Raw genomic sequence first — 24,172 nt, forward strand, 5'->3', positions numbered from 1 at the left:
GAAGGGCAGCTAGTGTCCAGGCCTTGAAGCAGGAAGGGGAAAGGCTGGAGTATGGGAGACAGGGCCTAAGAGCATCCCCGGGCATGGATGTCTCTGAAGCCCTGAGAACAGATGTAAAGTAAGGCACCACTCTGTCCTGTTCACATTCTTGCTAGTGTGGCTCCTGCTCTCATGGGAAATGGACTGAGGGGCTAAGGAAATCAGGAGGGCTATCTGCAGTTGCCTGATCTGAGCAGGGATTTCAGGTGGGACAGCAGTCCTCCTGACCAGTGGGGTGCCCACATGAGCGGGCAGGAGTGAGGTTAAGCAACTGGTGGATTGGCACATCCAGATGGAAAATGGAAAAATTCCAGAAAGTTGTGCTTTAGGCAATTAAAGTACGACACAAATGCATGGGGAAACCAACAGAAGTAGCTGTTGGATCAGCTACCAACTGAGTCAGGACAGCCGTATCCACTCACCCTACCACCATCACCTCAGCTCATTTTTTTCCACTATGTAAATGTTTTATTTCAGTGTGGGCCAAGGTTCTCTCTTGGTCTGCTTCACAGTCCTCAATGGGCTGGTGGGGCCAGTACGGCCAGTACGGGTACTTCTTGTCTAGTGTGTTTTCTGGAAAGACTTCATTCAAGTCATCAATGGTCACCTGGTCAAAGGGAATCATGTTCTTCACTTTCTCCAGCTGCTTCTCATATTCCTGGATCCTGACCTGGGATCCAGACAGGAACTCAGCACAGCTCCCCACATCCTCCTTTTCCCCATTTCGCCAGGGCTGTGTATTTATCCTCAGGCACAGGAATAGTCAGGGCAATATACTTCTTTTCAAAATCATCCACCAAGCCAGCCTTGGCCACATTGGCCTTGTAGTAAGCCCGATCAACTGCTGGTGGTTTCTCAGGCAGATTAGCCAACCTGGTGTGGAGAGTCTCATTCCAGGACTTGAGGAAGTTTGCAATTGTCTTTTGGTTTCTGCGTATGATCTCCCCAACAGCTACCCAATCAATGCTTTTTAGAGAAAGTTTACCCCCAGCCATCTTGTGATCCTTTACCAACCCCAGTGGACCTCTGTCACCAGTAGCCCACCCCGGCTAATTTTAACAGAGAGTATGAATAATTGGCTATTGGCACTGGAGGGCAGGCTACAGAAGGGAGGGACTTTGGGAAAACAGTGACAATTCCTACTGACAACCCTGTGGGTCGAAAGACGAATGAAGAGATTATCAGAGGCAGACCTTCAAAGTTGGCTCTGAACTCTGATTCAGTTCTCTGAGGACAGGTTACTGCCCAACTGGCACAGGTGTGTCTTAGGGGTTTCCATGGGGACTGGTGCCAGGGACAGAGGGACACATAGACATAGAGGGACACATAGCTGACAGCAGTAGTCACACTCTTACCCACTATTGCCACCCACCCTGATGTCATCCAAAAAAAAAAAAAGTAAGCAAACAGAGAGAATCTCTTTCCCTCTCTTACATTTTCCCCCTATAAAAGGCCCTGTAAGACCCTATTAGAAGACCTAGAAATGTTGTTTGGCAAAGGAAAAACAATGCCAACTGTACTGGTGCAGCCCAGTGTCACCAGACAGTATACAAAGGTAGCTTAGGAGCCAAGAAGCACCATCTCAAAGAACTGCCATCAGGTAAGATAGAGAGAGCTGAAACAGAAAGCTGTGAACACCAGCGTGGGAGAGGCTACTGCATTCTAGAATGCCAGTGACACAGAAGGGTTCTGAATGCAGCTAGCCTCTGCTGGGTGGCCCAGAAACACAGCAGAGCTAGCTCTCACCTTCGGGTTGTTTCCAGGCCACAAGACAACAGCCAAACTGCTTGGACCTAGAGGAGCTCCACAGTCACTTACAGAGTCTGTATGCAGAAGCCCAGGCCATGATCAGATTCCGAAAACCCCAAGTCAGGGGGTCTGAGGTGATGGGCTATAGCTGTTGGCGGTGTCAAGGCCAGGGCTAGAATTTGAAGACAGGGTAACATCTGGATGTGATGGAGAGTTGCCTCCAGGACAGGGCAGCTTGTACGAGACAGAAGGCAGGCCGGAGGGGAAGCCTGCAATCAGAAACACTCCTCGACACGAGTTAGTTAGCCTCTATTGCTTGCCGCATACCGCCTTGTCTCCTGAGTCATAGGAGATGGTGAGGTGAGGCTTTACAGAAAAAAAATGGTGCTATCATTTAAACTACCGCCGTCATTTACACAGCTGTTCCTCTCCCAAATGAATTAAGATGAGAATTTCAGATTCTGCTCAGCGTGAGCCTAATTGATCATGTGAGGAAGCCCTGTGTTTAATCTGGGAGAAAAAAAGAAGAAAGACCCCGGTGACTCAGCAGAGGCACACATACCCGAGGCAAGATGGTGCTGTGACCTCAAAGCTGTGCGATCCCTGCTGCCCCTGGAAATTCCTCTTGTGTCACACACGTGGATTCCTGGAAAAGCAGTTGTTAGTGGCAGCTCCTCTTCCCCACAGGAAATGCATTCTGGGGGTCACCTGAGCACCTGTATGTACTCTCTCTCTCTCTCTCTCTCTCTCTCTCTCTCTCTCTCTCTCTCTCACACACACACACACACACACAGAGATACACAGGCATGATCTTGTACACACATACCAGCGTGCACACTTGCAGTCCCTGCTACTGGAATCATTCTGATACCCACAGAGGGAGAAGGAAGGCGTGGCCAGCAGTTACAGCCACAGGCTGGTGTGGTGAAGACAGCAAGAGAATTTCCCTGTCCTCTCTTCTAAGTGGTCCGTCAGGCTGCTTGAGCTTCTTTGCCAGTGAACACCCGGAAACTGGGTAGATGTTCTCGTTGGATAATTAACTAACCCTATGGGAAGATACGATTTGGAGACGTGCCCAAGGGGTATCTGTTAACACCAAGCCCAACCCTGCCCAGAAACTCAAGTCACTTATGCTGAGGTGAAGGAGCTGGCTAAATAGGTTCAAAGCAGGCTTGAGCTGCTATGGATCTTCACGGCTTCACCAAGAGCTACAACTTCTAAATTTTCCTTTATGGAAAAAAAAATCATTTAGCTCAGAAATAATGCTTTCTCTATAAAACTGTGGCTGTTTGGAGGCTTGTTTCTTTGATTTTTTTTTTTCTTCCAAGAAAGCCATAATAAAGGGAAGTCTTTCCTCTTACTAAAGTCAGACATGGGAAGGCTCTCCGTAAGCACTAAAGTAGACAAGAGATTCACAGCACAAAAGCTAACCCAGCACAGCCCCAGCCTGGCCCACAGTGGGCCTGCCCCTCCCACTCCACTGGCTGATTTGCAGGAAACAGTGGAAGAGAAATCAAGGCTTTGTGAGATTTGGGGTGGGGGCTGGTTCAAGCTTCACAAGAACAAAACACTCTTAGAATCACAAAAATAAGGGATTTAGAGGAGCAGAGAGGAGGGATGGATTGATGAGGGAGGGAAATAGACCGGAAAGGCACTGGAGGAACTCATATGTCAGACACATGAATGAAACACAAGGGTGGCCACGTTGTGAGGGTCCATTTCCAGTTTATCCTGTGGTTAATGAGGATCAGGAAGTGAGTACCGAGCTGGAAATGAGTAACAGAAGTATAAAGTAATAACTGATATTTAACTGAGTTCCAGGCATACAGCAGTTTAGATGTGTTGGCTCCTTTAATGCTGACAACAACCCCCTGTGAGGTGGGCACTGTTGTCTCTGTTTTACCAGTGAGGAAATGAAGCACAGGGAGGCCATATGACTCAGAAATAGGAGCCCAGCCTTAATCCTGGAGCCTGCAATGGGTAAAGGTTGCACCTTGCCTTCACGGATGTCACAGCTGTGACAAGGAAGATCATGGATGCTCCAGCATGAAAGTGAAGGCCCAAAAAAGAAAAAAGAAAACAAAAAAAGAAAGAAAGAAAGTGAAGGCCCACAGCAGCTCAGGAGAGAGGGGGACGGTGAGCTGCTCTTTTCCTGGTCCTGCCTCAGGACCAACCCCACAGTCAAGTCCTCATTTGTGCCTTAGGTGTTACAGCAGGGATTCTGATAACTGCAAAATGTTGTTCCTTCCCCCTTATTGTATTGGGACTGGCCAATCAGCTAAAAACACTGGATTTCTCAGAGCACTGCACTAGGTTTAAAGCTGTGGCCCTCCCTTTCTGTGTGGCATGCTGCGGCCCTTTCTGCATGCTGTAGCCCTTACTGCATGCTTTCTGATTGTCGAAGACATGCCTCTTCTCACCCCCTTCTCCCCATTTTGTTTTCTTACCAGTCGTAGGTTTGGGTGTTTATTCCTGACCAAAAAAAAAAAAAGTAAAGAAGTGTCCTGAGTCAGGTACTTAGACACAAACAGCTATGGTCTATAGAGAGGCAAGCGTCAGCCCTTTGGGAACAAGAGTGCTGAAGGAGGCTTACAGGGAAGACCACAGCTGTTGCGATGGGAGACCTCACTTTAGTGCCCAGTCAGTTGACCTCACTGTAGAAGCAAGCTCTGCTTCCCCAGCTCACAGGAGCAGCCTGGATGGCAAGAAGGATGTCTGGTACATTTGTGGGATCCCCAGAAGGGTACCTCGTTTGACTGTCACCTGGAAGAAGCAGTGAAGCCAAGAGTGCCCCCCCTCCCCAGGTCTCCTTCTCTCTTCTCCCTGTAAGATCTTGTCATGGTTCTTATACTTTCTTGGTCTTGGGTGTTACTCTGTAAAAGAGAATAGGATACCCCACTGGGAAGGAGAGTCTCAGAGATCACATGGACCCAGGATAAGAACAAGGCCCATCTTGAGCATGGCTCCTAGTGCAAGGCTCGCTAATGAGATGATGTTAGTGTAAGCAACACCACCATTCCTACGGCCTCCAGGCGGCTGCCTTCATCGAGGCAGAGGAAGAAGTACAGAACCATTGAAGATTCCTGAGCTCTCTCCAAGACTCTGAGAAAATGGCAGACTCCAGAGGAACACAGGAACACACATTGATTCTGCACAGGAGTGCATTGAAGAAGCTAGAGAATGGCTCACACCTGTGATCTCAACACTCAGGAGTCTGAGGCAGAAGGATCGCAAGAGTTCAAGGCCAGCCTGGGCTACATAGTGAAAGCTAAGCCAAATTTGGGTGTACAGCAAAACTATATCTCTAAAAACAAAAGGATGAAAAAAAGGAAAAAAAAAACAGTAACAGAAGAAAGGTTTCAGGCTCAGAGGCCTACGTCAGAATTTGCTGGTCACTAGCTTGATACTGGTCCCCAAGACGATCATGAGAAGGTTTCTTTGCCCTGGGTGCCTTGAGAGGCTCATCACCATCTCCACCACAGCTTCCAGAGGTTTCTTGGCCTAAAAGAACCAACATTTGGGGCTCAGAGCAACCCAAATGCTTCAGGAACTCAGGCACACTAGGAACCAACACCCGAGCCCTATTGTTAAGGGTAGGCACCACCTCTGTGTCAGCAAATACAAAACACAGAGAGCCTCTAAAAGCGCAAGCTTCTGCTTGTGGGGATAATGGAATATGTTGACATTTAAGGAGCCCCTCAAATGTGGCAGAGTCAGAAATCCCTGCTGTGGTCGAGCTGCCCTCTCTCTGGCCTCTGCCCAGGGTGGGCATCCATGACAAAGGGTTGCCAAGGCAATGCCTGAGCAGCGTGCCTGTAGTCACAACTGATGTAATTAAAATGGAGACCTTTAGAGCATGCTTCAAAGAGAAGTGAATCATGCCGCATCTCCAAATGCCTGCAAACAAACTCCATCTCCAAGTTTCTGGGACGCTGTGCTCACAGCTACTCGACCTGCTTCATATGCCTCCCCAACTCTCAGACACAAAGAGGAATTGTAGTTTCCTCCTTTGGGTTCCTTTTTCCTTTTATCTCGCACACACACACACACACACACTTGCATTGTGCATGCATGCACACACTTTAAAAACAAAAATTTTGCCTGATTTTTCAGATCTGGGGTGTCTGTCTTAGTTTTTCTCCACTCCACCAAGCAATCAATATGGTCTGTTTGCTTTGCCTCAGTTAACGAAACATGAAGAGCACCTACAGCAATAACGGCAAGCTCTTGAATGACCTCTTTCTAAGTTTCCCCTGCACCTCTGGACAGTTCTATTCTAGGCGGTCCTGCTCCTCCTGTCCCATGCCTGTGCTTCTTCTATACTCTCTGCTCCACAGTTAAGCTTCTAGAAGCTTCTTCTTTTTCAAGAAAACGTCCATTTATTAGCTTAATACAATAGTTGTCTGCAGGGAACAAAGCCACGGTAAGTAAAACCAGGAGTAAAGGGGAATTGGTGAATGCCTTTCTCGGGGGACATAATTCAACACACCAAATGCAACTCTAAATTTAAAAACATGAAATCTCAATTACTGATACACAGACATAATCAAATTAAGAGATGTCACAAAGCTGTAGTGGGTTAACTTTCTGGAGGAAAAAGAGCTTGATGGAACAATAGCACACCTCCTCCACTCGGGTTCTGTGATACCATTTATACTATTAAGACAAAGATAATTTAATTTTAAGAAGGACACACTCCATATCCGAGTTATAATAACCAGCACGCTGGAAATTCCATCGAGATACCACGCAAAATGACGTTGCTGTATGAATGGAAAAAATTATTTACTTGCTGACTATTCATCACCAGCAGCGTAATCCCAGCCTCATCACAGCATCACGATTTTCCATCACACAGAACAAAGCTCACACACAACACTTGCATCCTGTTTCATTTATGGGTTGTTTTTCTTTTTTATTTTTATTTTTCTTATTAGTTACATTTTGTTAACTCTGTATCCCAGCTGTATCCTGCTCCCTCATTCCCTCCCAATCGCACCCTCCCTCCCTCATGTCCTCCCTGACCCTTACCAAGTCCACTGATAGGGGAGGACCTCCTCCCCTTTCATCTGACCCTGTTTTATCAGGAATCTTCAGGACTGGCTGCAAAGTCCTCCTCTGTGGCCTAATGGGACTGCTCCTCCCTTTGGGGGTGGGGAGGTCAAAGAGCCTGCCATTGAGTTCCTGTCAGAAATAGTCCTTGTTCCCCTTACTATGAGAAACCAATTGCTCTTTCTTGAAATGAAAAGCGAACGCATTTGCAGCTTTCTCCTTTCACTCATTTGCAAATTAATAACCACCAGAATAACTGCAATTCAAAGAAGCTTCACCAGGAGGCGCTACGCAGTGACCACACAGTTAACTGCAATGCAGTTCTCAATATGCAAGGAGACTGGTTTCGGGGTCCATCCATCCCGCTAGCCCAGGCCAACCTTCCTGACGCTAAGATAAATGCTACGATAAATGTTACGATAAATGTTATAAATGCTAAGATAAAGTAAATAGGTGTTACTTATGGAATCATGACAATAAAAAAAAAAAAAAAAAAAAAAAAAAGTTTATGCCTGTTTGGTTCCAGTGCATCCTGAGCTAATATTTTAGATCAGAATTATTTAAATCAGGACCCACGGTTGGTTGAATGTTTGGATGCAGAGACCGTGGGCACACAGGGCAGGCTGGATGTGTGTAATGTCAGAGCCAAAAGCCAGCATCTGCTCTCTCAGCTCCTGGGGGCAGAGAGATTACAAGCAAATCTTTTCCTGTATCTTTTTGCTTTCCTCTGTCTTCAAAAGAGAATATATTTATTCAATAATCAGAAAAGAAATGCGTTGGGAAATGTTTTCAAGTTCTTATAATAGGAAGGAAAGCAAACAGCGGGAAATAGCAAAAAATAAAATAAAAATAAAATAAAAGCTTGGCTAGCGCCTATTTCTACCAGCGAATACACGGGTATTTCATTCCATGGTGTGCGTAACATTCTCGGGAGCCCTTGATACAATCTCAGCCCGAAGCCCGCCCGTTCCGTTAAGTGGCTGCCGACTGAAGAGCCGCCCTCACCTCGGCCACGCTGGGTTAGGTGGCCTCGGGGGACAGGCTCAGGCCTGCTGCAGTTGCGGCGCATTCGCTTCAGACTCCGTGCTGTCCTCTGGCCTTGGGATGGCCTTTCAGTCTTTCACCGTCCGCCAGGATGGCAGTGGGCCACTGCGGCGCTTGCTTTCCTCAATTTACCCTCTCAGGTCTAACTCACATTTACCGCGGTGGCTTGTAATCCTCACACCAGACCTGCCAGTCTGCAAAGGTGACAAAAAAGATGTCTCCAGCAACAGCAGTTGTAAAGAGACATTATTGGAAAGTATTATATTGGGCTTCCTTCCAGAAAAAAATAAAAATAAAAATAAAAATTAGTCCTGTCTTCATAAGAGGTAAGGGTTTACTGCTATTTCAGCAATATCACTTTTCTATGTTCTATTTCACTAATAGCTGTATAAGGATGCCTGTCAGCAAAACACTCACACACAGACACACAGACATACACACACATACATTTCAATGCATACCATCCAAGGTCTTGGTTAAACTGTGATATAGCCTTACCTTATAGACTATAGGGTCACAAATAGCAATGGAAAAGGTGCTTATGTGTTGACATGGAAGGATATCCAATGTTTGACATAAAGGTCAGAGAGGCAGGCAGTGTGGGAGTTCTAGTACAGTGCTATAGAACTTTTCCTTTGGTTGGAATGCTTCCTCTGCTTGCACAAGGCTCCAAAGCTGAGAAAGAAGGTGCTGCGCGGACACTCACTTTCAAGCGAACCTCTCAAGGTTCACTTGAGAGTCCCACAAGTCTATACACAAGAAGAGTCCCAGGAGCAGTTCCTAAAACACAAGCTAGAACCTGCCTCCTCCTTCCCTTTGCAATGAGGAGCGGGGGTGTACCCTCAAGACACGAAAGGGGGAAATGCCTGAAGAGAGAGGGTAGTAGGAAGCCTCTCCCACCCCAGAATGATGGGATTATGGTTGGCTGGTTTCCTGCTAGCAGAAATCCCTCCCACAGCCATTTCCACAAGGCTGTTCTTTCCATTGATGTCTTGCTGGAGCCTAGTGGCACACAGAATACCAAATGCATCTCTGGGACCTGGACACAGTCACAGAACTTTCTAGGGCAGAGAATAAAGTTGTATATGAAGTGTCGGTTTGTCCCTTTGCACTTCTGTCATAGCCTAGGCCCTGCTTCCAGGGGGGTAGCTGTCACGTCTTACCTTTGGTCTAGATCCATGGTTCTCAACCTGTGGGTCACGACCCTTTCACAGTGGTTGGTGAGACTATTGGAAAACACAGACAGTTATGAAGCAGCAGCGAAAATAAATTTGTGGGGGGGGAAGGGGTCACTGCCCCATGAGGAACTGCGTTAAAGGGCCGAAGCATTAGGAAGGTTGAGAACTGCTGGTCTAGATGAAGCCACACAGTTCAAATGTGAGCCCAGTCATAAAGAGCCAAGACCAACTAGAACCACAGTTTCAGCCAAGCTGCTCTGGCAAGGCCAGCTTGTGCTGTTTAGACTGCAGCCCGTGATGATGAGGACAAATGCACAGTTACATGTTGCTGAGTTCGGGGGTGGCGTGTGATAGCATGGATTGTGCCGATAGTTGATCCCTCCACAAAGGGGAGAGCCTTTCAGACACTGAAAATGTCCTCTGGAAGTCTGGGATACCGTCTAGAGACTCATGATTAATTCTTGCCTGGGAGATGATGCATAAGATGAGAGATGAGGTAAGGTTGGACTCTCTGTACTGCCACTTTGAGAGGTGCATGGATGTGTGGCTCTGATGTGTCAAGTGGACATCACAGGTCCTGGAGAGCCTTCCGGTCTTCCCCATGGAACCTTGCTCCAAACACTGTCAGTTACACGTGAGAAACCCATCAGTCATGAGGGTTCAGTCAGGACTCAGTAGTACAGGAAGGCAAGATGGCAGCTAGGGAGAGAGAGAAGCCACCATGTCCTTCTGTCTCACTAGAGATCCCTCATTATCTGGGCCATTCTAATCGGAAAGCATAGGAAGATGTGATATAATATTAAATTTTGTATTTCAATTTGATGAGCTGTTTTGACACCTGAAAATGAGATCATTGTAACTGACAAGAGACGAAAAGTTATGGAATCCTTTGGAGGCAACATCGAGGGGAAAAGTGAAAAGATCTGACAGGCTGTATTTGAAAGCAATGATGGGAACTTAATCCATTCAATTAAATAATCATGTCATTATATAACTTGTATGCACACATATGTACATTTTAAGTGTGTAACGGTTACACAGATTCTCCTCAAGTTACAGTGAGTGTATGTCCCCAATAAATCCATTTAAGTTAAAGATACTATGAGCCAAAGATGTACTTAAGACACAGAACTTACCAAATATCCTAGCTTAGCTTAGCTTCCTTTAAACAGGTTCAGGATACTTCCATCAAACCAGCTTGGAGCTGGATAAAATTACCTAACACAAAGCCTATCGTCTAACAAAGAACTAAATGTAGCATGTAATTTATTGGAGACATGATGAGGTACAAAACGCAAACACAGTCCCCGGCGACACAATACATTGTTTCCCCTGGCGACTGCATGACTGCATGGCTGACAGGGAGCTGCAACCCCCGCCCCCAACTGCCCAGCGCCACAAAAGTGTGGTATCAGTATGATCAGCCTAGTAAAAGACATTCAAAATGTACAGCGCGGGTTTCCGTCGCTCGGCTTTCATCGCAGCTTACAGTTGAAAAATAATAAGTTGAGCCATCTTACGTTGGGGGACTGCTGCCATAGTATGAGTGTGGTCATAAAGCCTCGAACGGGAGAAAGTGACTGTCTGGGGTGGGTCCGGGGGCCCCTGCAGTAGAGATAAATCCTGAGCTTCTACTCCTTGGTTCTAACAATACAACTGACACACAGCAAATTTCCCTGAAAATGCTCTGCCCACGGCAGAGATTATTTTATAGCTTTTTATTTAATATTCCCCTGAGAATTACCATTTGCTTTTACAAAGTATTACCAAGAAACAAAGACAACAAAATACATTTTCGTTGTTCCGGCATTTCGGCTCTTCCTCTTGCGGATGGATACTGGGTCAAACCAGACCCTGAAGAGGACAGAACTGGACCTAGGAGCCAGAAGACAGAGGTCTTGTTGTAATAGATGTCTCGGATGCCTAGAGTGGCCAGAAGCAAGGGCCTCAGCCTCCAGAGCTACATTTTATTTCTCATGACGGTCACCTGTAGGACACATCTAAAGCATCCCATGTGTTGGAGCATGGTTCGTTGTGGAAAAGCCCCGAGCTAGGCTCACAGTCAGAACATCTGCATGCTGGTCTTCCTTGTTCCTAAGATGGCAGGAAGATCGTTCACTGTCAGAACAGCCATTTCCTTGTCTTTAAATAACAGAAGAGACCAAATCTTCTGTGCTGGAGTGAGGGTGCAAGATCTCACATGGGCTCGGGTGTTGTTGAGTCTTCTGGGCTGGAGTGAGCGTGTAAGGTCCCTCACACGCTTGTGTGTGTGGAAGGGTTGGTCCCCAGCCTCTGGTGCTCTGGCAGGAGGTGGTGGTGAGTTCAGCATACAGAGGCCAATGACAGGAAGTAGGCTCTAGAAGGCTTACCTGTGTAGAGAGTGCCATCCCCTGCTCACTCCCTCTCTTCTTTTTTCCAACCTCTCTGTGATGAACACATCCTCCACATGTTCTCCATCATGGTCTGTTTCATTCTAGCCGGAGAACCATGGAGATAAGAGAACGTGAACTGGAACCATAGGCTGAAATAAACCTTTTCCCCTTTGAGTTGTTTCTTGCAGTTATTTAGAGCAGCTGTGAGAAAACTAACGTTCCCTCTACCACCTGGGGTTTTGTTGTTGGTTATTATAGATAAATGACAGATAGATAGATAGATAGATAGATAGATAGATAGATAGATAGATAGATAGACAGACAATTAGATGATAGATAGATAAACAAAGATAGATAGATAGATAGATAGATAGATAGATAGATAGATAGATAGATAGATAGATAGACATTTAGATGATAGAAGATAGATAGATATACATTTAGATAATAGATAATAGACAGGTAAATGATAGATAGATAGATAGATAGATATGATAGATAAGTAGATACATTATAGAGATAGATGATAGATAGATGATAGAGATAGAATGATATGATATGAGATAGATATAGATTTGTCTGTTTGTCTGTATTTTGTTTGTCCACAAAACACAGTAGTTCAAACAGCCATTCCTTTCACTGTAATTATATGTCTTAAGAACTTGAGAAGAACTCATATGGTTACTTCATCTTAGCCTGCACAACATCAACTGCATCCTTCACGATAGAGGATTCAAATATGTGATGACATCTCCTCCTAGAGCCTAAACATTCAACGTGGACCTCCTGTCAACTGCAACCTCAGAGTAGTCAGACTTGTCTACATAAAGGCCGGAAAATGGCAGACAGGATGGGGCAGCTTTTCAACAACTAACGACCCCTTCAAGAACTTGGCAGCAATGCCTCTTATCCTGCTGGTCAAAGCAGCCACAGCCCACCCAGATTCTAGGATGTGGAAATGAACTCTTGATGGACGCATGCCAAGGTCACACTGCAGAGGAGCATATGGGATGGCAGATATTGTCAAGGCTACCCTGGAAAAGAAAATCTGTCACATATTGTTTTTGTCACTATTCTGCATAAAAATCATGACAGATGGAGAAACTCGGAAAGCCTAAATCTCCATGCTTCTTTCAAGTGTCATTATGATCTTCTTTTTGATTTTTCCATCTTTAATCTCCTTCAGTGTGTGTGACTTTGAGGTGAGGCACGTGTCTAGTCACAGCCTTGCTGTAATGTCTGTCCTCTAGCTCACCTGCAATTGAGACTCACGGCATATTCTTTCAGCAGGAAAACACGGAGACTCTTTTAGTCCAAGAGACTCTACATGTTAGTCATGGCTTGGTAGATTATGATCTGAGAAGGACCGGCCTAAAACCACCACCACATGATAAGAAATGTGTCACCGTGTCTCTCTCTCTCTCTGAATGTCCATCTCTGCCCTGCTCTGAGACAGGCTGACATGGCATGGACCTTCTGTGACCTCGCTAAGAGCCCTGGCGAAGGAGAAAGCACTGCTAACTGCACATTAAATCTTAAAGTCTCCTGCAAAGAAGCGAGCCAATGCCACAGCTCCGACAGCAGCCACACGGCACATCCGCTGTCAAAGGAACAGGTGGATGTGACCTCCGCAGGTCCAGGAGGCCAGCCAGAGTGCAGAAAGCTACATTTTTAGTGGCCTCACTCAGATTGGGATGTCTCGAGATTCTACTAAAGAATATTCTCTTCCCCTCCCCTCCCCTCTTCCCCGCCTTCAGCACCACTCCCCCACCACCACCACTATCACCACCCCACCCCCACCCCAGCAATGGTCAAAAAGATACCTTGTTGGTGCTGGTGTTCTTATAGCAGTCAGGGGCAGAGCAGATGACAGTCCTCTGTTCATCCTGGCTTATTAATGCCTGGCTTGGTGGCCAAAGCTGCTTTACGCCTAGGACACATAAAAATCAAATCTAATCAAATCCAGGTGGTGCATCTCAGGAGGAGGAAGACAGACAGAGACCTGTGGACTGCCACGCCACCCACAGACCTGGCCAGCACACAGCATATGTGGGCCGTAGACCCCTACTTGCTGCCATGCTATGCAGAGCAAATGAAGGATATCACCCAGGGCCCCACCAGCTGCATGGCCAGCCTGCAGTGGGAACCACCACCATGTATGACTATGAGGTGATCAGAGGGGAGAGAAAAAACAAAATGGAGGAGCTTGAGCATTATGAAGAGAGATGGAACTGAAGCCTGCTGTGAGGTCCCAGCCCAAGCTGCCACTGGGTCATGTCTGAGTCCCTGGCTATGTAGTGGCAGGGGTCACTGGTGATGTCCATGGCTCATGTTACCATTAGAAAACATGGGGACATCCATGGTCAGGGCAGCCACTGGGGACCACGTGGATTTCCAGGGGTTGTGCCTAACTGGCCATGCCCCTCACTGGCTGCGGAGCTCTGGAGAGCTGGCCTTGTCTCTCAGATGGCCCTGTGCCTCGCCCAGGTATAAACGGTGGAGCTGGGCATGGTGTTGGGGGTTTGGTGAGCCACCCCCAACAGAGTGAGTGAAGGAGATCTGGCCTTACCGCTCATCTGCTGTGAGGTGGCATGGATTCAGGGTGATGCTCGCCACCCCTCTTCACCCCTCACCACCTGCAGTGCTAGAGCAGGCCCTGCATATCACCTGGGCAGCACAGCTGGCCCAGGGTGACAGTTTGGGAGAGCTGGCCCCACCATTTGTCTGCCCTGAGGTGGTGTGGGTAGGGGTATGCCTTCTTTTTCCCTCACCACCTATGGTAGTATGGTAGTCTGTCGAGCTGGGCAGGAGGGCCAGAGAGCTAGCCCTGCCCCCTCACTGGTGGTAGCACTTGGGAAAGCAGGCCAGAACCCTCATGTGGGCACCACAGTGGAGCTGGCCCTGATGGTGAAAGTATGGGTGAGCCAGCCCTGAGGGTGTGAGGCAGGAGAGCTGACCTAGCCCCTCGCAGACTGCAGTGCTTTGGAGAGTAGACCCTGTACCTTAACTGGGCACCACAGTGGAGCTAGCTATGGAGGCTTGGGTGTGGATGAGTCAGTCCGAGGGCATGAGAGCAGGAGAGATGACCCTACCTCCTGCTGATGGCAGCAGTGGGTGGCCTAGCTGGAGCAGTAATGGAGAGCTAGCCCTGGTGGTGCACATGAGAGAGAGCTGGTTCACTGACCAATTCAGATACCACCCAAGCCCAGATCCAGGGCTCTGAGCTGGCCCACCTAAAGTCAATATCATCTGTGGATGGTTGGGATTTGTGAAAGGCCAGTCCTGCTGATCCAAAGCTGCAGGATCTCCATGATACAGGACAACAACAGGATAACCAAAAGGAGTCCAGGTGAAGGATTAATATTGATAGTGTCGCAGAAGCCAGAGACCTTGAACCAGACCAATGACTCATTGCAAATGAAGATGAGTGGACAGTGGGACACACTGGAACATACTACAGCTTCTGTGATGAGATATTTTCTATGCAATGAGGTTTTTTTTGTTGTTGTTGTTATTGTTCATGTTGTGTGTATTTTTTATTTTGGGGAGAAGTTTCAAGAGTGAGGGCAGATATGAGGGGATGGAGACATGAGCAGGACTGGAGTGCATGATGTGAAACTCACAAAGACTCAATAACAAGTACAAATAAAGTAAAATAAAAGAATGTTCTTGGAGCCTCTTCTGAATGTGGAGGGAAAAGAAATATGACATATTACTATAATCTCCTAACATATTGTGTCATTGATTTCATTATTGTTCTTATTATGTTTTCCAGGGATGTGTTGTTTCGGTTTTTGTTTAGTTATTCCCTTTTTTCCATTCCTATTTCTTATCAAGTATTTCCCAAGGGGAAGTGACAAGGGTTGAAATCCTGAGCCTGCCTGGAGACTCATAGAGAACCAAATGTCCCCGGGTGGCTAGTTCATAAGCATACCCCACTGCCTGGCACAGAGCACACAGCGATGCAGCAGGCACCACAGCAGCCCACATCCATGAGTCTGTGTCCGAGGCTCCTTCCTGCTCTAGAGTCATCGTGGCAGTGTAGACAGAGCAGCACAGCAGGAACTACCCCTGCCTGGTCTGTGACCCCGTCCCGTGGGCTTGGCTTCTTCAGGCTTCCTTTCTCCCAGCAGTGAAATGAGTGTCTGGCACTGCCCACTCAAGCGGCCACTGTAAGACTCAAAGGGGATACTACTTATGAAACGCCTAGAAGAGTGCCTGGGGCATGGTCCGCTGCTCTGCCAGGGCTGGTGGTGCCCTGCTTTACACAGCTTTTTAAGCCTGGGCCTGCTGCCGAGGCCATATATAGATTGACAGTTGTCCTCAGAAGGCCAGGCTCTTGATGTTCGTATGAGACAGCATCATAGTTAGGGGGGGTGAGGATGAAATGTAAAAGGATACAAAAGCAGAAGACCATTTAATTATCATGGGAGAAGACAGTTTTGTGCATAGGGCAAGAAAGTAGTTCTCCTTCCTATCCAAAAATATCTTCCCTACTAACCTGCCAAGATGCCTGACACTTTACCATAACAAACCCGTTCCTTTGGCTTAACTGCTGGCATATCTAAGTGGCTCATAAACATTCCCAGAGTAAATGAGGGCCACCGGGGCTTTGCAGGAGCCGCCAGTGTTCAAACAAGTAGCTGATGAACAGCTTGAGAATTTCTTTCCTCTCTGGAATCTTCTCCCAGCACCCAAGCAAGGGTAAGTAAAATCCTACCGCACTGATGACATTTAAAATTCTTACTAATTTCTTTCTAACTGTTTCACTGAAATAGTTTATGAGCCAGCATTCTTGTCTCCAATCAGCCTGCTGGAATCCAGCTCTCAATTGCCGCCACGGTAATCTTCCCACAAATAGACATGATCACGCCATGGCCTTGTTCTGATGCCGGTGCTTCGGGAGAGATACTGGCTCCTCTGGGTGGGATGGGACGCCTCCAACACCACATCCTTAGGCTCTCTCTGGCTGTGTCTCTCGCTGATGCCAGCTCTCTCATACCAGCCAGCATCCCAATCGTCCCGTCACCGCAGCCGGATAGGAAGCATCACATTTGTCCCTGGGCACTTTTCTAAGAGTTGCTCATACCCTGGGCACATGTAATAGACACGAAGGTCTAGGGGGACCCTCGCTCCGTCAGCATTATTATGTGACTCCTCAGGGACCACTGTGTAAACATGTCACCATGAGAGGTAGGACCCCAGATGATAAGGGGAAAAAAATGGCAGATTCCGTTCTATGAACAATTCAGTTCGTACTGAATTCAGCCACTTCTCTGGAAAGTAGTCAGGGAGTGACCCAAAGCCATCTGACAATGGGTTACAGTTGAACTGCTATTTTTTTTTTTTTCTAATTGGCTTCCTGAAGACAGAGCAGTTCCTAGCTTAGGGAGAGGCGGTACCCAGACTTCCTCGCTTTCGACCTCTTCAAGGCCACGTGTCCTTTTGGTGAAGAGCCCTAGAATGTGAGCAAGATCCTGGAGACAAAGGGCTTAGAATAATGGGAGTGGACAGAGCCTCAGGACAGTCAGGGAGAAGCACCTGGCCCCTGCGCAGCCAACCTGCTGAACACAAGAGCACCTACATGCTGGAAAATTCAGGATTTCTGTCAAAGCAGCAATTCTGCTCAAGCTGGGAGGCTGTTGATCTTGCTTGGAGCCATGGGCCTGTGAAGCCTTGCTTCTGGGGTTTTAGAAGCGTCTCTACCTTCACCCTCCACATGACAAAGGCAGCCCCCAGGACAGGGGAAAAATACAGAGCAAACCCTGGGAAAATCTCAGCTTCCCAGAGACTGAGAATCAGCAACAGGCAGAAGTGAATAGTGAGGGTGAGCCTGACCCTCCCTCATTGCTCTGCAACCCTGAGGTCACACGCCCACATCTCTGCACCTCTACTCACTCACCTGTGATATGGGTCTAATCACTTTTGCTTCACAACACCAAGTCCCACCCTCCGCCATGTGCTCCAAAACACCACCCCGAGTCCTCATCAGAGCTCCATAGGGAAGGCGCTCCTGCTCCCAATTTTAAAGAAAAAGTAACTGAAGCGCAGAGAGGTCACAAACCACCAAGTGGCCAGGCCAAGGCTTCATATATGCCCCTGAAATCAGTCTGAACTGTGGCAGCTCCCCAAGCGCCACTTCTGGCCATTCTACCTCAGGGAACTGAGGGCTTCACAAGATTTTAATTCCCTTCTTCCCGCTGGGATGAGGTGTCCTTTCATTGGAAAGGAAAAGGATCTCTGGATTTATCCAGTAAAGCCCCCAGCTCTCCGCTCTGCCCTTGGGGAAATGGAGACCAAGCAGAGCAAAACCTGCTTGCTGGGTCCTCACTGGTGGGCTGCCTCAGCTCCCTGGGGGCTGCCCACAGGAGACACACCTCTGCCCCATCCATCCCCTCCTCCCTGAGACACTGAGATGCCATTTCTCTGTGGACATCTTGGCCAGCTGTGCTGACTAGCTTAGCCAAGGTTCCCTGACTTTTATAGACATGAGCCAGAGCTGGGTCATTAAGCCTGAATCTCTTGAAATCCCAGAGATTCATCGTCCAATCTAACATCTGCAGCAAATGGGGACTGGGGTGTGATACACATGGTCTGCTCCTGCAGGTTCAAAGCCTTTAACTGGGCATCTGAGGACTGCGGCAGGCCCGGATTAACTTTAAAGGACCCTTGGAGCCGAAAACCAGGGCAGGCTATAAATCTGCAGAAGACTTCTGTGTAACCAGCCACAAGTCAGGGCCTGTGCAGATGCAGAAGGAAAGCAGAGGCCTCCTCACTAAGGGTCTTAGAACAAAAACAAACAAACAAACAAAGAAAAACCTAGTCGACAAATGAATGTTGACAATGAATGTGTGTATGAGCTGTGTATAACACAGCAGCATGCTTTACAGGAGGATAGCCAGAAGGAGGATTGCCCAGAAGGCAATGTGGTTTAAACACACACACACACTAATTTTCATGTCTACCTAGTTTATGTCTCTGCCATTACAACAATCAGGTCCTGTCAAGTGGTTCTAAACTCACTCACCTAAGCATGTAGATTGGAGAAAAGACTGTAATGCCCAAATGCTAAGGAAGCAACCTTGCTCAGGTGGCCAGGGCCTTATGTGTGGGCCACAGGTAGTGAGGGAACCCATTTCCCTTGCACTCAGGATGAGACCATGGCTCCAGAGCCTAAGACTAGTAAACATTGCCTCATACAACTGGATGCTGATTAGGCCCCTTAACAGGGAAAATCAAGGCAGGCAGGAGAGCCAGTTTAAAAAGTCTCACCTGGTTCCTGCCTTATAGACAAGGGCTGAAATACTTTGTGTTGTCTTTTCTTTCCTTATCTAACCAGAAGCCGTTCCCAAGGCCCTCTGCACAAAAGCAGCATGCAGACCAGCAATGCAAGAAAGGTGAGGACTGTGTTTACAGGGGTGGCCCTCCTCAAACACAAGCCAGGGAACTCGTGTCCCCAGCTGGATGATCTCCACGGAGGCTTGAAGACATCAGCATGGCCAAGCATTGTCTCCTTCATGTCATGGACCCAGTGAGCAATGCCCTTCTGGAGAAGAAAGAATTCATATCTCATCTGATGTCCTGTTTTCTCCAGAGTTAGGGAACCAACACCCTCACATCTTGCCCTGAGGAGCAAAAGCCAGGAAGGATGGAGTGACCTCCCCACAGCCTCCTTCCTCCTTGATCATGGACTTCCTCCCTCAGGACCACATGTGGCCAGCCCCCTCCTCACATTATCTGCACCTCTGCTACAATTAAACTGTTCACTTTCCTCACTGTTTGATGAGGGGGCTGAGCTAAATAAAAAGCTCCTCCCAGGTTTTAAATCCTTGATTTTTATGTCAGAGTTGGGGGGGGGGTGACGAAGTTACAGTGGATTCGCCCGCAGAGAATTACCCATAACTTTTTTATTAGCATTATTCTCCCCTGTTTTCAGTCCCCAGAGCCACTGTGCTTTCACGCACCTCTGTGTCACCTTGGACACGTTCTTTGTTCCTTAACTGCTCGGAGGCCCTGTCTCCTCGTGAAAATGGGAGGGGGGTGAAGTTAGCTGACTCACAATGTCATCACCAAGATCAAATGAGATAATGTCTGCAAATCACCTAGCTCCCAACTTAGGCAGGCAGGAGGAGCCCTGGCACTTGTTAATTCTCCTCTGCTCCCATCAACAGTCAACATGCCCTGCTCAGTCAGAAATCCCCAGGGGAATGTTCCCAGCCTTGCCTACCCAGCCACTTCATAACAGACCTGAGCATTCTCCCATCTGACTCATGTCCATCCAGATCCAGCCTGGTGCCAACTTGTGAGGGGCACTGTGTTCTTCTCTTCCAGATAGGCCTTGGGTGACCTCCCACTGAAGGGCTATGATCTACAGCACAGAAAGCAGCAAGCTCCTCAAATCCGAGCCCCTTCCCAGACACTTCTGCTGGTAGACCAAACCACCCTCCCCAAACCCCTACCCCCACCACCCACCACCCACCACCACCCACCACCACCCACCCCACCCACCGCCATCACCCCTGCCCCCAGCTTTCCTTCAGTGCTCGACTGAGGCAGGAGACTAAACTTTGTGGAAATCCTTGGTCATAAAGTACAGAGTCCCACCCAAGTAAGCAGGGGTTTTCCACAAGGCCCATGAGACTAAGCGGCCCACTGACAGCCACCTTTGATATACCCCAAGAACGAAGGAGAAACCCCAAGAGAACCCGTGCTCAGGGAAAGCTACCTTTTTCTGCATCAAATAACCCAGTCCCACCCCACCCCCCAAAAAAGAACTACTAAAAAGCTTTTGGTAGGGACAAGATATTAGATAATATTTCTGAAGTAAAAGAATTATTTTAAATGTACTAAGTGTGAAGGCCTTTTCTCCGCATGAACTGAAAAAGGATTCCAAAAACTTATATATAGTATATCTAACAAAATGACCCCTCAAATCAGAGACCACGGATCTCTCCTCTCTCTCTGATTCTCACCCAATTTCTGTTATACACCCCTTCCAATATTAACTCATTAAATCCTCACAATAACCCTCTGGAACATACACTGGCATTTTATAAACACGGAAACTGAGGCAAAAAGAAAAAGAGACTCTGAATTCCAAGTCGGTCACCTTTGTCAAGGAAACACTTTGTCATGTGTTCTCCAGCTTGAAGCTGTGTGGCTCGACCCTTCCTACCTGTGCCTTCTCTCTAACTGTCTTTCCTGCCCAGGTCACCCCTCTAATGGAATCTGGCAAACTCCTGCTTGTCCCCAACCTAACACTCTCATGAGCTGCAACAGAAAAAGGGGCTGTGTTTTCTCTCTTGCCCTGTTTTCCTTCTTAAGACTCACTTGCCTTGAGAGCTCCATGGGAGACCAGCAACTCTACGTATCCCCAACTTCTGAGCCACCTAGAATGCAGGGTTCTTCAGCACGAACCCAGAGAAGATGAAAAAGAAGGGAAAACTGCAGTGGAGGCAGCTTCTGAACCTCTTCCACCATGGGCCTGGGACGCCTAGCACACAGCTCTAAGGGCAGAAGGGGGAAATTTGTATTAACACTCTAGATGCTGAGTGTGGACTCTTGTCAGCTGAGATACAGGGGTATCAGTGTAACAGAGACGCTACAACAAACTTAAACAGCACAGTAGCATGGAAACTAAAATGTGGCAAGCAAGAGCATGTTTAATTATTATTTATGAAAAAAGAAAAAGTTATGGAGAATCAAAGACTAGAAAAGAAAACTTTAATAAGTCACCCAGACATCGATTTTGATATGAATGGGGAGATTGATCTAAAAGCATAAGAAAATGGAAAAATCAATATTCAATAATCATGACTAAAAGCTATATTTTAAATCAATAGGCATAAGTCAAGAAAAATAGATATGAACAACCCCATTTAGGCTTTTATGCAGTGACCATGCTATTTTCGTAAAATTAGCACTGTCACCTCAAAATCAAACTTTGGAATCAATATATATTAACACTATAGTGAGACCATTCCTGTGGAGAAAATACACATTACTCCATTTTCTCTTTACAGTGAGAAACAATATTCTTCTATTTTCAATAACACATCATGTTCAGTTTAATGTTACCCACTTCCCAGTGGCGCTCTTTGGGGCCCGTTTCCCTGCTCACACACACGCAAATACCTATGACATCATCTACACAACTGGAATCATACGCAAGCAGGCTTATCCAACCTAAAGCCCACGAGCAGTTGACCAAGGTTATCTGTGAGTGCGGTCCAGTACAAAACCAGAGAGCACGTGCTGTGCTGGGGGTAAGGAGGAGAGAGAGGAAGCTCACTGGGGCTAACAGGCTTGCCAGCCTGACTCCACTTGAAGTGAGAGACCTCGTCTCAAACACCATATTTTTTTTTTAATATAAGGCATTTTTTTGCAACTCAAATGGTTCTCAAGTGTGAACTTTGTACATGACAGAATTATGTCACATGTCGAAATGTCAGGTGTGCTTGCTAGATAGCAGCCCATGGCTTGATGTCTCTAAATATCTTACTGCCAATGATAAACCCACAGAGCCTCATTGGTCATCCCGATCCACAGTGGGACATACCTCTTCCCTGGTGGAGAGATGCAAAATGGTTTCCAGATTCCCACGGCTACAAAGTACTGCCTCAAGCCTTTGGGCATACCTGTCTGCACTTGGCTATTGCTGAAGGGTGGATGCCGAAAAGGGAATTGCTGGGTCAGGATGATCACGCGGCACGTGCTGGAAAAGTTATTTCCAAAAATGAGGTAGCAATGAATCTCACGCTAGCAGTGAATAGCATTAACTAAACTGTTAAAAAACAATTTGAGGGAGTGCCGCCATCTTTTAAATTCTGCCCAGAAACAGGATGTGTCTGTTAACCTCAATCAAGCCTTCTCTCACGTGAGCAGTGCTCCACTTTATAAGAACTGTTCCCAAGAAGCCAGATGCCTGAACTTGTTCCTCATTCTAACGCTTGCTCAGGATACTCATTTTCTCTCATCTTGTCTTGGCCTCTTAAATCTGCTCTAAGCCTTCTCGAAGTGAGTTTCTCTAGGAAGCCTCCGCTCTTTTGCATGGAACATGGCAAGTGCTCAGACTCCGTGGAGCACTCCTTTTCCTGGAGCCACCATTTTAAACAAGGGCCAGGGCTGAGGCTGTTTACATCCTGTGGTGGTTCGAAAAGGCTTGGCCCCCCACAGATTCATATGTTTGAATGCTTGGCCAATAGTGATCGGTACTATTAGGGGGCGTGACCTTATTGGAGTAGGCGTGGCCTTGTTGGAGGAAGTGTGTCACTGTGGAGGTGGGACTTTGAGGTCTTGAAATGCTCAGGCTAAGTACAGTGTGAAGCACATAGTCTCCTCCTGGCTGCCTTCAGGTCAAATCCCTCCAGCATCCACCGTGTTTTTCTGCATGCTACCATGCTTCCAGTCACAATTATAATGGGCTGAAACTCTGACACTGTAAGCCAGCCCCAGTTAAATGCTTTCCTTCTTGAGACTTGCATTAGTGTGGTGTCTCTTAACAGCAGTAAGGCCCGTTCATTGTCTCCTTTGATCCTGATGCCCTTCCTCTGGGGAAGTTACTCTCCTTCCTGTCTTGCTGCTAATGCAGTATGTTTGTAGACAGACTGTGGTGACTCGAGGCCGCGCAGCTCAGAGGCTGAGCTGAAATGAATCCCACCGCCTCCTGACTGGTGCAAGCCAACTCCCCCACTGTGCTACAGCGCCTTCTTAAGGACAAGGACTCATGTTATATTCATGACCGCCTGCTTCTTCTAGAACACTCTCCAACACATAGGAGATCCTGGCCAATGCCACTCTTTTGATATTGCCATTAACTCGGAACAGGTCTAAACAGTTCCAGGCCTGAAGAGAACTCATCAGGTCTCTACCCAGAGATACTGACGCATGGAATGCACTTTTAGTGACATCGTGAAGGAGGTTTCAACAAAACAAATGTGCCGGTGAAAGGATGGGTCTCATGTTTTTGTCTCACAGCTTCTTTATCCTCCATTGCATAAGCTACTAACTGTAAGAAAAAACATAAGAGAAGGACTTTGCCTCCCTTCTGCTCTCCCTGGGACCCTCCCCATCGCCCCCAACAGGCTTGTTCACTCTCTGGAATGCCCATGACAGCATGGTCAACCACTTTATTAGTCTGAATTGGATTACTATAGTGAAATCACTAAGCTTAACTTCAAAATATAAAAAGAGTTTCTTCTGGCTCACAGTTTTTGGGCTTTCAGTGCAACACACAGAGGAGGACTATTGCTTGAGCCTCTGGAAGCAGGTGCTGAAATGCACACTCAGGCCAGGAGTTGGGAAGTGAAAAAGAAAAGGAAGGGATCAGGACGTTATACTCCCTCAAGGGCATGCCTTCAGTGACCTCCAGGCCTCCCGCTAGACACTCCCCCGAAAGGCTTCCACAACCTCCCAAGAGTGTCTCGATGGAGACTAAGCCTTTAATATGTGAACTTTTGGGAAACAGTCAGCATCCAAATCACAGCAGCCACTCTGAAGTGTGAGCACTCGTAGAGGCTGAGGCTATGAATCCCCTAGTTAGCAGCCCCTACCCCATCCCTGAACCTAACCATTCCAAAGGCCTCCAGCCAAGTTCAGCACAGTGGCGACCACTTTGACAGCACAATCTTTGATGTGCCTTTTCTTCTTGCTCCCCTTCTCTTAGCACACTCCAGTCTGTTGTTCCCAGGAATCTTATAGCTCCAAGACAGCAGAGGACATGGCATATTTGCTAGCTCA

General features: G+C 47.3%; 1 pseudogene; it reads right to left on the reverse strand.

Moving 5' to 3' along the window:
- Positions 1 to 481: 481 nt before the first annotated feature.
- Positions 482 to 1,034, reverse strand: LOC110555740 (ATP synthase subunit d, mitochondrial-like; annotated as a pseudogene).
- Positions 1,035 to 24,172: the final 23,138 nt, after the last annotated feature.

Source organism: Meriones unguiculatus, chromosome 6, assembly GCF_030254825.1.
Source record: "Meriones unguiculatus strain TT.TT164.6M chromosome 6, Bangor_MerUng_6.1, whole genome shotgun sequence".
Taxonomy (NCBI): Eukaryota; Metazoa; Chordata; class Mammalia; order Rodentia; family Muridae; genus Meriones; species Meriones unguiculatus.